The sequence below is a fragment of the Mauremys reevesii genome, linkage group 15 (genome assembly GCF_016161935.1).
Source record: "Mauremys reevesii isolate NIE-2019 linkage group 15, ASM1616193v1, whole genome shotgun sequence".
Lineage (NCBI taxonomy): Eukaryota > Metazoa > Chordata > Testudines > Geoemydidae > Mauremys > Mauremys reevesii.
In genome coordinates this window covers 18,144,121-18,155,229 of record NC_052637.1, presented here as the reverse complement: position 1 = coordinate 18,155,229, position 11,109 = coordinate 18,144,121, and positions in this window count along the sequence as shown.

Genomic DNA, 11,109 nt, shown 5'->3' with positions numbered 1-11,109 from the left:
TAGACAAAGGAAACGCAGTGGATCTAATTTACCTCGATTTCAGTGAGGCATTTGACATGGTTCCACATGGGGAATTATTAGTTAAATTGGAAAAGATGGGGAACAATATGAAAATTGAAAGGTGGATAAGGAACTGGTTAAAGGGGAGACTACAACGGATCGTACTGAAAGGTGAACTGTGAGGCTGGAAGGAGGTTACTAGCAGAGTTCCTCAGGGATCAGTTTGGGGATCAATCTTATTTAACCTTTTTATTACTGACCTTGGCACAAAAAGCAGGAATGTGCTAATAAAGTTTGCGGATGACACGAAGCTGAGAGGTATTGCTAACACAGAGAAGGACCGAGATATCATACAGGAAGATCTGGATGACCTTGTAAACTGGAGTAATAGTAATAGGATGAAATTTAATAGTGAAAAGTGCAAGGTCATGCATTTAGGGATTCATAACAATAATTTTAGTTATAAATTGGGGACACATCTGTTGGAAGTAACAGAGGAGGAGAAGGACCTTGGAGCATTGGTTGATCACAGGAGGACTATGAGCCGCCAATGTGATATGGCCGTTAAAAAAGCTAATGCAGTTTTAGGATGCATCAGGTGAGGTATTTCCAGCAACGATCAAGAGGTGTTAGTACAGTTATACAAGGCACTGGTGAGACGTCATCTGGAATACTGTGTGCAGTTCTGGTCTCCCATGTTTAAGAAGGATGAATTCAAACTGGAACAGGTTCAGAGAAGGGCTACTAGGATGATCCGAGGAATGGAAAACCTGTCTTATGAAAGGAGACTCAAAGAGCTTGGCTTGTTTAGCCTAACCAAAAGAAGGCTGAAGGGGGATATGATTGCTCTTTATAAATATATCAGAGGGATTAATATCAGGGAGGGAGAGGAATTATTTACGCTTAGTACCAATGTGGACACAAGAACAAATGGATATAAATTGGACACTAGGCAGTTTAGACTTGAAATTAGACGAAGGTTTCTAACCATTAGAGGAGTGAAGTTCTGGAACAGCCTTCCAAGGGGAGTAGTGGGGGCAAAAGACATATCTGTCTTTAAGACTAAGCTTGATAAGTTTATGGAGGGGATGGTATGATGGGATAGCCTAATTTTGGCAATTAATTTAGCAATTGATCTTTGATTATCAGCAGGCAAGTATGCCCAGTGGTCTGTGATGGGATGTTAGCTGGGTTGGGATCTGAGTTACTATAGAGAATTCTTTCCTGGGTGCTGGCTGGTGAGACTTGCCCACATGCTCAGGGTTTAACTGATCGCCATATTTGGGGTCGGGAAGGAATTTTCCTCCAGGGCAGATTGGCAGAGGCCCTGGAGGTTTTTCGCCTTCCTCTGCAGCATGGGGCACAGGACACTTGCTGGAGGATTCTCTGCAGCTTGAGGTCTTCAAATCACAATTTGAGGACTTCAATAACTCAGACATAGGTTAGGGGTTTGTTATAGACGTGGATGGGTGAGATTCTGTGGCCTGCATTGTGCAGGAGGTCAGACTAGCTGATCATAATGGTCCCTTCTGACCTTAAAGTCTATGAGTCTATGAGTCCCAGAGAAGGGGGGTGGAACGTCCCCAGGCCACTGGCTAAAGTGGCCCTGCTCACTTCGGTCTCGTAGGGGGGAGAGATGTGACGAAGTGGGGTTTTATTCATCTTGTTATGTTGCATGTGAGTCTTACTGTCCTATACTAATACTGCGTGTACCTTAGTTACCCTGTGTACTGCACCAGTACTTAGGTGGTGGGAACTGGGTGTGTGATTTTGCTGAGGCCCTCAGGGCAGGTGATACTGCCCAGCTATTTTGGTTTGAGCATTGGCTTGCTAAACCCAGGGTTGTGAGTTCAATCCTTGAGGGGGCCATTTAGGGATCTGGGGCAAAATCCGTCTGGGGATTGGTCCCGCTTTGAGCAAGGGGTTGGACTAGATGACCTCCTGAGGTCCCTTCCAATCCTGATATTCTATGATTCTATGATTTGCACCTATGTAACCTGAGACCCAGGAGGGGTGTGTTACCAGGTGACACCTTTGGCCTGGGAAGCGAGACAAAGAGAAGGAGGAGGGGAATGAAGTGGGGGTGTCGGAGGTCAGGTGGATGGAGCCTGGTAGTCTGCGTGGGGGAACTGGAAGAGGGGGAATCCAGGGTGTCTGGCCCAGGATTCCCAAGATGGACTTGGCTAAAAGTCACTGATGTCTGTAATAGCAAGCTCTGTTCTACGCTGTGGTCCTGTCGACAGAGAAACCTTCTGTTTTATGCTGGCTGAGAGTCACATCTGACTGCAGAGTTGGAGTACAGGGCCCTCTGGCTTCCCCAGGAGCCCTGCCTGTGCAGACTCGCTGTGGGAAGCACATGGTGTGAAAAGGGGATGCTGAATGCTCCGAGGTCAGACCCAGGAAGGTCGAAGCTGTGTAAGCTTTTTGCCCTGGAGACAGTCTGCTCAGAGAGAGGAGGCATGCTCCACCAGAATCCTGACCAGCTTCATATGGAGTAGTTCCAGAGCATCACCCGGTGACTCCGTGACAGTGGATGGGGGGAAATTTGTGAACTTTTTGGCCAACCCACTTGACGCATACTGTCATGCTCCAATTTAGGCACGCTTGGATGCCATTTTGAGGCTCAGCCAATGAAAGACCAGTATGTCACCAAGAAAATGGGCAAAGTATGGGAAAAAAAATATAGAAAGGCATAGGAAAAAAGAAAAGGAATGGAAAGATGGGTTAAGGCCTGTGGTTGGTGATGACAGTAAAGCACCATGCAAATTTTGTAGCCCTGATTTGTGAACATCATGCAGCTCTTGTGTAACATGCAGGGACTAACAAACATATAAGAAATGCAACACCATTTTCTTCTATGCACCTGACAGATGTTGGTTTTACAGTATCAAAGCCTTCAACCACGATGCACCAAGTGGAGCTAAAATGTGCCTGCTACATTGCCTGCCACTCAATGGTTAGTTCCGTGGATCACCTTGGGTAGGGTGACCAGACAGCAAGTATTAAAAATCAGGACAGGGTGGGGGGTAATAGGAGCCTATATAGGAAATTGGGACTGTCCCTATAAAATCGGGACATCTGGTCACCCTAACCTTGGGGAACTTGTTGGATTAGCTTTCAAGAGAGATGTAAGTCTGCATCGCACAAAATGCACAACATTAATAAACAATGTTCTTCCTCCCTGCATGTTCTCTGAAGAAGTGGGTATTTACCCACGAAAGCTCATGCTGCAGAACGTCTGTTAGTCTATAAGGTGCCACAGGATTCTTTGTTGCTTTTACAGATCCAGACTAACACGGCTACCCCTCTGATACATGTTCTCTGACCTCATCAAAGACATTGGCGAGTCTCAGTATTCACTGGTTATAGATGAGAGCACAGACGTTGGTGCAGTAAAGCTGCTTTGCATTGTAGTGCGCTACTTCAGCTCGTCCTTAAACAAATGTGTATCTACATTTTTGGGACTAGTCAGTTTGGAAGGTGAAACAGCAGAAGCAATTGCCACAGCAGTGATTCAGTTTCTTGACAGTGCTGATCTGGATTTCAGCAGATATATCGGGATTAGGACTGACAGCTGTAGTGTCATGGTCAGGAAGAAAAATTCCATCTACACATATCTCCTTGAAAGGAATGAGAATCTCAGGCTGATCAAATGTGTATGTCACTCAATCCAGCTGTGTGCCAGTAAAGCTGTAGAAACACTGCCATGCAATCTAGAGTTTTTAGTCTCCCATTCCTACAGCTGGTTTTCTCATAGCCGCCTGAGACTGTGAATATGGGAAGATATAACAACTGATAAATCACTGTAACATGCCACTAAAACTTGTTCAGCTATCAGCCACTAGATGGCTCTCCATTTATGATTGTTGTGTGTGAGTTCTAGATCAGTGGGATGCGTTACAGTTGCATTTCCAACTAAGCAAAGATCAACAACAGTGCTATGATGCAGAAGTTCTGTAGCAGATGAATTGTGACCCTGTTAATAAACTGTATTTACAGTTTCTAACACCAATTCTGCAGGAATTTGCAAGAATCAATAAACTGTTCCAACTCAAATCTGGTGGTAATGCCTTCAGAATGCTGGGCTGCCTCCAGTCTTTATTTCATATTCTTATATCAAGAGTGTTGTTTTCAGATTGGATCCCTGTATCTGATGGTAAACTCCTTGAAGTCAATTTGAGTGACCCAGCCAGTCACTTGCCACTATGTGCTGTTAATTTTTGTGTCGTGTTTACGGTTGCTTTAGGGGATGCAAAGCTTGACAATGCTGTTGAAGCTAATCTAAAGTCTAGATGCCGAGACTTCCTTCCTGAAGCTGCTAAACAAGTACAGTCGAGACTTCCAACACATATTAATCTGTGAAAATCTATGTCAGTGTTCAGTCTGTCAGCTATTCTCTCTCAGGGAAAACCTCAAGTAGTGACCATCACCATGCTGAAGGTGACTTGGGAGCCTTGGATGAACAGTATTAAGCCATCAACTTCCATGACTGGAAGAGCACACTGTGACAACCCCATGATGTACATAAATCAGGGCTACAAAATTTGTATGGTGCTTTACTGTCAACACCAACTCTTCTGGTGTTATTTGGACCAGTGATCTGCTAGGTCACTCCAATCCTTGACTCTGGGAGCCAGCCTTAACCTGCTATGCTGTGAGAACCCCCACTCCCGGGCTGTTCACACATAGCCAATGGCATGTAAGCTGCTCCTTGGATTGTGCAACCAAATGACACTAGCCAATATCTCCGGTCCCAGACACAACCCTAGGAACCTCCGTCTTACAGTGCCCAGTGATGCCCGCTGGATGGTGCAAGCTTATATGAGTTTGTCAATTTAACAAAGAAATTGATTTGTACCAGGCTTGTTATCCCAAGGGGAGACTCTGACATGCTTTAAACCAAACGCACTGCTTCACGTAGAATAAACAAATACATTTATTAACTATAAAGATAGATTTTAAGTGATTATAGGTCAAAGCACAAGAAGTCAGATTTGGTCAAATGAAATAAAAGCAAAATAGATTCTAAGCTGATCTTAACTCTTTCAGTGCCCTTACAAACTTATCATAGAATCATAGAATATCAGGGTTGGAAGGGACCTCAGGAGGTCATCTAGTCCAACCCCCTGCTCAAAGGAGGACCAATTCCCAACTAAATCATCCCAGCCAGGGCTTTGTCAAGCCTGACCTTAAAAACCTCTAAGGAAGGAGATTCCACCACCTCCCTAGGTAACCCATTCTAGTGCTTCACCACCCTCCTAGTGAAAAAGTTTTTCCTAATATCCAAATGGGCTAGCCCTGCAGAAATTACCCAGAGTTTCAGGTTGGCTTATACAGCCTGTGCCGAAATGCGTGCTGTCACGGCTTCCATGCTCTATAGCCCAGCTCGCTAAATTATAACTAGCTTGGACATCTACTTGAGCTGCAGTCACACCCTATGATTGGAGCATAGATGTACCCTTTATCTTCACTATAGAGAGTTAGCGCAATTAAACAATATAACCAACATTTATTTTTCAGTAATAATAGGACATGGAGTTCTCTCTCCCTGCCTCTTTCTCTCTCCACTGTCACTGGGGCTTCTTCCATTTCCTGAAGTTTAAATTCTGTGCCATTCCATGGGGTCTTCTCTGAAATTCACATTTTCTGTGTCCTTTAGTGGGTTTTGAGATTGTTCAAACTGTGATGTGTGTGTTTCAGGAATTCACACACTGAGTTTCACAGACTGCTGGACTCCAGTGCCCATATGCCGTCCTGTCCTTTGGTGGGATCTAGGGTATTTCTAAATCTGTCTCACCTCCAGGAATTCACTTACTGTTTTCTGATCCTTCCTCTCTATCTCACTGATCAGCTCACTGAGATGGGAAATCTCCCCAGAGAATTCAGTGACTTTTTCATTCTGTATCTTCATAATCTCCTTATCCAGCTTTTCCAGCTGGGCCAGCAGGAGTCGCTCTTGTTCCTCCGGAAACTGTCGCAGTTGCTGAAATTCAAATACAATTGTCTGCCTTTTATCTTGTGTCTTTTTCTGTTAAAAAAAAACAGGGAAAGGGCTGGTCAAGGACGTGAATGGAAACTGAGATCCTTTCATGGAGTGTGGACTATGCAGGAGGGAGAATTTCTTTGCAAATTCTAAGACATCTAACACTTGCCTGTGACCTGTGGTTACTAGAAAGAGGATTTTCTCACACCTTACCATTTGGCCCCTATATCTCTTAAAAGGATATTCCCATGTCTGACATAGTTAGGACATTGCATTACCAATGGCCTTTAAAAATGCAGATCCAAAGCAGCCAGAGTCAGGACTCAGCACTAGAAGTAGGTTAGATTTTTTGCAGTAAACTTTTATGCAAGGAAAATGGAGATTTGTTGTGTCTGAAATATTTCATTAATTCCTGTAAATTTTCACCCAATGTTTTGCATAAATAAATTAATAAACAAACAATCCTGAAAACAAATCAAGAAAATGTTTCTATTTTTCAACCTGAAATTCGTTTTTGTTAAAAATAGTTGTTTTTTTTAATGGTCAAAATTGAAACAAAGTATTTTGCCCAAGAAAAAATGAAACATTGATTTGCTGAATTTTTTAAAAATCATTTTTGATTGACTAATTTTTTTCCAATTTCCAGTCAATGAAAAGTTCTGTTGTTTGCCCAGCTCTATACCAAAGTACATTGACAGAGATTGATGGGAGGAAAAAAAGAATGAATCAAGTCAACAAAAAAGTGCAGACTCAGGCACAGAGCTGTGCATTGGATATATTCAGGTCATTTTGGCAAGATTTTCATCAAAGCCACAAAAGCTGGACATTAATGCATTAACCAGAATGAAAGTTTAGAATCTGAAGATGGAGAAGATGATTTTTCAGGCCATCTGTGTGGAGGTGTGTGCACAGACACACAGAGCATCCATGATAATGGAGTAACAGACAAAAACCAACATTCCCTAATGCCACAAAGGAATCTGCCTATAGACCTTGCACCCATTGTCAATACAGGTTAATAACAAAAAGAACCTATCAGGTTCTCCTGGCTTCTCTTATCTCTACTCAACTTAAATCCAAGGAGCTTTTCTCTCTCTTTCCTCAGAATCTTCAGATAGATCTGGATTTATCCTGATTCGACAGAAATGATGGGGTGGTTTGATTTTTATTTTTAGGGATGAGAGTCCATCTCAGTTTAACCTCCCATGGAACAACAGGGGAATTCACAATCTCAAGAAGAAACTTCATTTTCTTGATGGGCTTGGGATCTTTCTCAAGGAGTCTTTCCCTTCTAACAGACTTCATCACTGCTAGGTGCTTCTAGGGCCACAACAGCATGGTCTCATGGTTTGGGCACCGGTGTGGGCCTTGAAAGACCTTTGTGTATTTCCCACCCCACCGCTGTCCTGCTCTGTGACTTTAGGCAATTAACTTCCCCACTCTGGGCCTCAGTTTCCCCTCCTGCTCTGCATTTTACTTCTCAGATTAGCCTATAAATTAGATTAGCCCTGCTCAGGGAAGGGATTGTCCCTCACACTGTTTCATGCAGGGTCCAGCAGAATCAAGGTCAGATCTGATCTGAGGTCTGTAGTGGCTACTGGGATGCAAATAACAATGATAATAAATGCTACAATACAAATCAGTAATGACAACACCCGCTTTTTAATATGATGTTCTCCAGCCTGAAGGCAACACTCTTACATAGACAGGCCTGCAGGTACTGTGATGTAAACCTCACTGATCATTTAATAGCATCTGATCCATAGATTGTTCCCTTAATTCACCAGAGGGGACTGAGTATGAAAAGGATTCAGCTTCTCAGATAAAAGTTTCCCACATTAGAAATCTCTCAAGTCTTCATTGTTTGTGCTTCCTGCTACCCAGCCATCTCATTTACTGTTTATAGCATCTCCCATACAATGAAGGCCTTACAGAGCTGAACAATGTACCGGTAGTCACACCTGTGACAGGAAACTTGCACCTATCTTAAAAATTCAAAGCCATTATTCATTGAACTTGATAGCAATTCCCTACCTTCTACTCCTGGGCATCCTCCTCTATGAGAACCACTGTGTGAGCTCAGTGAGCCTGGGACAGATGGCAAACCACACAGGTGGGGGTTCAATCCTCTTCACAGAACAGTGTCAGAGCCTCCTGGTGTTCCACACACACCTTCTCCCACCCTGATCCCTTTGCTGCCTGGAAACTCAGCCATTTGGCTATTTCTAGGACATTCACCAGCTGCCTGTTTGGCTTGAGGTTTTTCTGTTGTACAGCTTGTCTGCACTGAGGGCAGGTGATGCCTGTATCCGATTCTCCCCAGCACTGGGTGACACAGGCTCTGCAGAAATTGTGTCCACACTTTAGAGTGACAGGTTCTTTGAAATACTCCAGACAGATGGGACAAGTAGCTTCATCCTGGAGACTTTTCACAGAGGACTCTGCAGCCATGGCTCCCTCTGGACAGTGTAATGGGGTAAGGTTCACTTTCCTGAGCTCAGCAATAAGCCCCACCTGTACCTGAGTGTTTCCCTTCCTTGAACTGACTTGTGCTGTTTGCTGAGCTGAAACAAGCCCCCTGGTAACATTACAGCCTTGGAGGCATTTGTGAAAACAATACCACTAGGCTAGGCTCTGGTCCTGCAACCAGCCCCATTTCCCCGGCAGCCAGGCCCATGCAGGGAGCAGAAGGGGTGGGCCTCCAAAGGTGGGCTCTCTACATAAAGGCAGCGATCCGGAGTGGTCACCCTCACCTGTGAGAGGCTTCTCTGTCTTGCCCACTCTGCTCCACATTTGGTCCTGGCTGCGAGGAAGAGAGGCTGAGTGAGCCAGGAACATACCAAGGGCAGGCACAGCAGGAGACGGACAGGGCCCCTCTACCGCAGGTAACTTTGGCAGGGAGAGCACAGCAGCCCTGGGCTGGGTGCAGGGTAGCTGGGGAAGGTGCTGGGAGAAGGTTCCTGAGTTAGGGTCATTGCCCAACACTGTAGCATTCAATTTCACAAAGGGGAACAACACAAAAATGAGGAGGTTAGTTCAACAGAAATTAAAAGGTACAGCGCCAAAATTGAAATGCCTGCAAGCTGCATGGAAACTTTTTAAAGATGCCATAATAAAGGCTCAACTTAAATTTATACCACAAATTAAAAAAACACAGTAAGAGAACAGAAAAAATGCCACCGTTGCAAAACAACATAGTAAAAGAAGCAGTGAGAGGCAAAAAGGCATTGTTTAAAAAGTGGAAGTTAAATTCTAGTGAGGAAAATAGAAAGAAGCATAAACTCTGGCAAATTAAGTATAAAAATATAATTAGGAAAGCCAAAAAAAGGATTTGAAGAACAGCTAGTCGAAGACTCAAAAAGTAATAGCAATTTTTTTTTAAGTACATCAAAGCAGGAAACCTGCTAAACAACCAGTGGAGCCACTGGACGATTGAGATGCTAAAGGAGCACTCAAGGACGATAAGGCCATTGTGGAGAAACTAAATGAATTCTTTGCATCGGTCTTAATGGCTGAGGATGTGAGGGAGATTCCCAAACCTGAACCATTCTTTTTAGGTGACAAATCTGAGGAACTGTCCCAGATTGAGGTGTCAATAGAGGAGGTTTTTGGAACAAATTGATAAACTAAACAGTAATAAGTCACCAAGATCAGATGGTATTCACCCAAGAGTTCTGAAGGAACTCAAATATGAAATTGCAGAACTACTAACTATAGTCTGTAACCTATCATTTAAATCAGCTTCTGTACCAAATGATTGGAGGATAGGTAATGTGATGCCAATATTTAAAAAGGGCTCCAGAGGTGATCCTGGCAATTACAGGCTGGAAAAGGTTCAGAAAAGAGTAACAAAAATGATTAGGGGTATGAAACAGCTTCTATATGAGGAGAGTTTAATGAGACTGAGACTTTTCAGCTTGGAAAAGAGATGACTAAAGTGGGATATGATTGAGGCCTATAAAATCATGCCTGGTGTGAAGAAAGTAAAGAAGGAAGTGTTATTTACTCCTTCTCATAACCCAAGAACTAGGGGTCACCAAATGAAATTAATAAGCAGCAGGTTTAAAACAAACAAAAGCAAGTATTTCTTCATACAACACAAAATCAATCTGTGGAACTCTGCCAGAGGATGTTGTGAAGGCCAAGACTATAATCTAGTTCAGTAAAGAACTAGATAAATTCATGGAGGATAGATCCATTAATGGCTATTAGCTAGGATGGGCAGGGATGGTGTCCCTAGCCTGTTTGGCAGAAACTGAAAATGGGCGACAGGGCATGGCTCACTTGATGATTACCTGTTGTGTTAATTCCCTGTGGAGCACCTGGCATTGGCCACTGTCGGAAGACAGGATACTAGGTTAGATGGATCTTTGATCTGATCCAGTACGGCTGTTCTTATGTTCTTATAAAACAAGTTTAACAACTACGGAAAGATTTTTAAGTGATTATAAATGATAGCAAAGAGATCAAAGCAGATTAACTAACAAATAAACAAAACTGCAAACTAAGACTACATTACTAGATAGATAGGATTTGAATTAGCAATATCTCACCCTGACTGATGATACAAGCAGGCTTGCAGATTCTTAAGGCACAAGCTGCATCTGCCTTGCAGCTTGGGTTCCCCTTCCCCAATCCCAGTACTTTGTCTTCCAGAGCTTCTTTCAGGTGTTGAGTTGTGAGGGAATGAAGACAAATCATGATGTCATTCCCCACCTTATTGTTTCTGCATATGGCGGGAACCCTTTGTTTCAAGCTAAGTTCCAGGCCCAGCTCATGGAAGAATAAAGGTACCAAAATGGAATTTAGTGTCATGTGGTCTGCTCACATGCCCTTGCATGTTTTGCTTAGTCATAGCAGCCATTACTCATAGGCTGGCTAAAATGTTCCCCGGTGAGGACAAACCTTTTCCATGGATCATTGTCTTTGCTGATGAGCTATTTGTACCATCTAGCTTCTTCATTGTTGTACCCAAAAGGCTAATTGTGGGTGTTACCCAGAGTAAGCACATTTGAAATACAGACGAATAGTTAATATTAATAACTTCAGATACAAAATGATACATGCATACAAATAATCATATTCAGCAAATCATAAGTTTTCCACAGACACCTCACATGACACAT